Here is a 5116-nt window from a genome sequence, read left to right as displayed (position 1 = left end):
CAGCCATTTCAGGAGAGAAGCGTGAGAGTCTGGAAACCAGGGGGTGCAGTCCGCGTGGGCTTGGCCCGTAAACTCGGTCCCGACCGTCTCCGTCTCGTTTCGCGTGGCCCCGATGAGCCGTGGCATCGGTCGTGACAGCTGCCTTTGCCCGGCGCCCTGTCGACGCCTGTCCCTCTGCTGCTGCGGACTTGCTTTTCGCTTTCTTGGTCGGCTTTGTGCTCTGTTAGTTCTAGAATTTTCGGGCCCTGCGCCTCCAGCTTAGCTTGGTTTCATTCATAGGCTTCCAGCCCCCTCGTCTCCCTACTGCGCCGTAAGCGGGCTCTTGCCTGCTCCCCACCCGCCCTTATTTTTTTGTGGGAGCAGGGAGACCTTACGTCTTGGCCTTTGTTTAAAGTTATAAAAGGCAAAGCGTGTTTGGGTCCTTTACATTTCGTGTGCTCAAGACGGGTGGTCGAGTGACTTCTGTGAGGTTTAGGGACTCGCTTCTTCCTCGAGAACAGCCTGGAGAAGTCGGTCGGATGCGCTCGCTTCGAGGTCTGGCCTGAGTTCATGTCCTTGCCCGCTTGCGGCGTTTGCCTTTGGGTGGGTTACTTAGACTCCGCAGTGTCACTTTTCTCATCTGTAAAATCAGTGGCGTGAGGGCACCCACCTCAAAGAGGTGTCGTCAAGAGCCGGACCTGTAAGGCATCTGCCACTGGGCCTGGCGCGTGGTGTTCAGTCAATATCCACTATTATTGCAAACATGTGTCGTGGTTGCAAAGTAGCACCATGTTGTAATGGGAAAGGGCCTGGCAGTTATGTCAGCCTTCGTTTGGGGTCGTGGAAAAGGCATCTATCACAATGTTAACACTACTGCCTTACAAATATTAAGGTAACTTTTGGAAATAGGGTTTCTTGCACTGTTTGTGGGGGCGGGTTTCCTACCTTTAAAATGCCTTACTTATTCCAAATGTCCTTTCAGGACCAAGGTTTACTTCGCTGTGCTTGGCACTAATTGGCTGGGTCTGTGCATACTTTAATTATGACAAAAGAAGTCAGAGAGAGCGATGACTCAGCTAGGTGTTCTAATTTGTCAAAATTCCAAACATTCTGAAGTAACCCTGATTAGTTAAAAAAGGAAGACCAGATTTTTCCATTATTTGGTTGTCTGGCTTCATTCCACAAAGGAAAACTGGTACAGGTATCACAAAACTGAAATGTCTTCAAGTGGCAAGCACTGTCTTGTAGACTTATAATGAATGATTTAATCTGAAAACTGATTTGCACCCCACCAGGTGTCGTGGTACTAATTCCCCCAGGAATGTTTCTTTCAACTTTTGTTTTAAACTCTGTTATAGCATTCGCTTACCTATAAGGTGTTCCTTTGTTTGTTTGTTTGTTTAGGATTTTGATGTCATCTACATACCATTTCTTATGTAAATTTTCTTTTTTTTTTTTTGAGTTGGAGTCTCACTCTGTCGCCCAGACCAGAGTGCTGGGGCACGCTCCCGGCCACTGCAGCCTCGACCTGCAGCGATCCTTCCGCCTCAGCCTTCCAAGTAGCTGGAACTACAGGCGAGCACTACCGCACCCGGCTAATTTTTTATTTTATGTAGAGATGTCTCGCCAAGTTGCCCAGCCAGGTCTCGAACCTGTGGGCTCCAGCAATCCACTCACCTCAGCCTCCCAAAGCTCTGGGATTACAGGCTGAGCCATCGAGCTCAGCTATTTCTTTACAAAAGGAATAGATCTTGAAGCAGCAGAGCAATGTAGTTATTAGATAGATACTTGATGTAAGAGCCTGGAACTGAAAAATAAAAATCAGTTTATCCTTTTCTTTGTGTTACCCTTTTTCATCATGGACGAGTTTAATGCAGTGCTTAGGAACGTGGGCTTTGGAGTCAGACAATCTGAGGTTGCATCCTGGCTCATACTAGTTATGTGGACTTGAGTACATTACCTAATTACTGGTTGCCTTATAGGGTTGTTGAGAGTATTAAATATAACGCATCTATGGCCTTAAGGCTGTGCTTAGCTTGAGGAAAGCACTCAATAAATGTACGTTATTGTGTAATTCAATAAATGTTATTATTTTAAATGTAATGAAAATAGAAAACATGCACAATCTCAAAATATGCCTCTATCTCTGACAAAACTAATGAAGTCACAGGAACTGTTTAGAAGTCTCAGGACATAAAACTTCTGTTTGTGTTATAAGCAGTTCTTGTTTAAGGCTTACACATTTTGCCTGTATTTTATGGTCTTAACATAGTTGAATGTGTTTATACATGATCTTTTCTTGGATAAGATAGAAAATTTGCTTATTTTTCCAATTGTTAACTCTTACATTTCTGATTTAATTCTAATTTATCTCATGCTGATATAGAACTTGCAAAATACTTATATTACCTTTTAATAATATTGGAAGAAAAACATTTTTTAAATTTTATTCTATGGCCTTCCATTTAGTAAAATATGGAAGAGGTGTCAGAGTTAACTGTTCAAGCAGAAATTGATCCCTTTCAGGTGCTACTGCTTTGTCAGATGTAAAACTTTCAGTGAGATATCTGCTCAGAGAAAATTTTATAAATGGTCAATATTGATTCCAGAGTAACAAAAGGAATTTGATGTTGATCTTTTTAAGAAATGTCACATTCTTTCATCTCATCAGCAGAGTCCATAGCAACCCAAATGTGGGTAAATATATGATGTAAAACTTTCTTTTATTACTTGAGCTTGACTTGTTATTTCTAAGACTTGTTACCTTTCTTTCAGCCAGGAAGTGGGCCAATGTAAACCATATTAATGATTTTGTTACTGAGGCACAGAATAAATGACCTTGAGTTCTGAGAATTTTTTTGTGTTGATTTCCTTTGAGTTTATTGATAGGGACAGTATATTAATAGGAACAGAAAGATGTTTCTAGAAATTTTAAAATATACCAGTTTCACATCAAATGATTTGCCTTGCATGTGTTTTTACTATCTAGTCCTAAACTTTAATGTTTTTAATATAGTCATATATTCTTTCAGCTTTTTTCTTTGAGTTGGAGTCTCACTCTGTTGCCCAGGCTGGAATGCAGTAGCACGCAAACAGCCACCGCAGCCTCAACCTACTAAGTTTAGGTGATCCTTCCACCTTGGCCTTCCAAGTAACTGGAACTACAGATGGACGCCACCATGCCCAACTAGTTTTTGTGATTTATTGTAGAGGTGAGATCTCACCAAGTTGCCCAGTCTGATCTCGAACCTCTGTGCTGAGGCAATCCTCTCACCTTGGCCTCCCAAAGTGCTGGAATTACAGGCTTGAGCCACCGTACCTGGCCCATATATTCTTTCTTAAGAAACTATTTTAAGCCAAAAGAACATTTTAAAAATATTATTACATGTTCATAGTTGAATTTTCCTAAGGAAAAAAGTTAGAAATATGAGTTCACATTTGGAACAGGTACTTCATAAAATGTAGTATAGGCTTTGTAGTTTTACAAGTGCTTTCACATACATTGATTAGCTTATTGATTCTCACCATAAACCTGTTTGGAAAACCTGGTTTTTCAAATGAGATTAAGTCTTGTGAGAGACAGCAGAGCTGGAACTCCTGACTTTGAAATTACTCCCATTACACCACAGATGTTTTTCAAAGAATAATCTGTGGTATATCTTGTGACTAAAACAATTTCCCGTAGTTTTTATGAAAAGGCATGCTAATGAGTTTCAGTTTAGAACAAACACACCAAGCTTCAGCATCATAAGGCCCCTCCAGTTGGGCCTTGAAGGAGATAAAGATGTCCTATCTCAGTCTCCTCAGAGTGGTTAGGGGTAACCAGGGCAAGAAAGGATTTTTATCAGAGTAAGAGTATTCAAATTGAAGAGAGATTTGGGTAAGTATTTTGGGAACTGTGTGTCCTTTACCTAGATTGATGGTTGTAGGTAATGGCTTCAGGTTTTGTATCTTACAACTACTTAAGCATGTGTCATAAATTATAATTTTCTTAAAAAATAAAGACCTTGCTGGGTACAGTAGCTCACACCTGTAATCCCAGCACTTTGGGTAGCAGAGGTAAGAGGATTGCCTGAGTTCACAGGTTCAAGACCAGCCTGAGCAACATGGCGAGACCTCATCTCTACAATTAAAAAAAAAAAAAATTAGTTGAGCATGGTGGTGCATGCCTGTAGTTCCAGCTACTTGGAAGGCTGAGGTGGAAGGATCACCTGAGCCCAGCAGGTCAAGGCTGCAGTGGCCGTGAGCATGCCACTGCACTCCAACCTGGGTGACAGAGTGAGACTCCAACTCGAAAAATAAATAAATAAATAAATAAATAAAGACCTTTGTTAAATATATTATCCATGTAGAAATTGCCTTGTTTTAAATGTAACAGATCAATCACCGTCCCCTTTATAGTCAAGATGGCATGTCACTGGAAGGTCTTTTGGGGAAAATAGCATTTGAGCTGAGCTATAAAGAATGAATGCAATTTCAGTAATAGCCATGTAAGATACTCCAGCCGTTGGTAATAAAACAAACAAGGCACCGTAGTAGAAAATTCAGGAAGCAAGAATGGCAAGTCGTCTAGTATATTAAATGTTATCAGGTTAAGTTGCCACAAAATTTTACTTAACAAAGTAATAAGAACAGCTTACTCAGTGTGCTGATATATTTGCATACCTGCCATGTGCAGGGAGATTAAAAAGATGAATAATAAGTGAGGTCTCTGGAACTCAGTCTAGCTGGTGAGACAGTCATAGTACAACAAATTGTATTATGTCAAATTAAAAAATATAATAAAGGTATAAATAAATTGATATAAGTATAATAAAAGGTATAAACAAAGCAATTTATTGTAATCTAGAATACAACAGGACCTTGGATATTATTTTGCTTCCTCTGTATACCACTCAAATTAACATCTACATTTTCTGATGTTTACCCGAACCTTCGATATTCTACTTATACTATTATCTTTTCACCTCTGCCTGTAACCCGACACTTGAAATTATATTTAGAATCCATCCAGTAAATGAGATTCTCTTTACCAAGAAAGGCACCTCCGACTTCTATCCAAAACCCAACACATGCTATTTCACAAAAAAATCTGCTATTTTTATCATCTTTTTTTTTTTTTTTTTTTTTTTTTTTT

The 5116-nt window shown here is 39.9% G+C and overlaps 1 protein-coding gene across 1 annotated transcript in view; it reads left to right on the top strand.

The window, feature by feature from the left end:
* Positions 1-5116, top strand: part of STK17A (serine/threonine kinase 17a) — a 32813-nt gene that overhangs the window by 616 nt on the left and 27081 nt on the right. The gene's annotated exons all lie outside the window — the stretch shown is intronic.

The sequence above is a fragment of the Carlito syrichta genome, unplaced genomic scaffold (assembly GCF_000164805.1).
Source record: "Carlito syrichta isolate Samal-C Ts95f unplaced genomic scaffold, Tarsius_syrichta-2.0.1 Scaffold123436, whole genome shotgun sequence".
Taxonomy (NCBI): Eukaryota; Metazoa; Chordata; class Mammalia; order Primates; family Tarsiidae; genus Carlito; species Carlito syrichta.
Note: the sequence above shows the minus strand (reverse complement) of the source record. Positions and strands in the feature narration are given on the sequence as shown.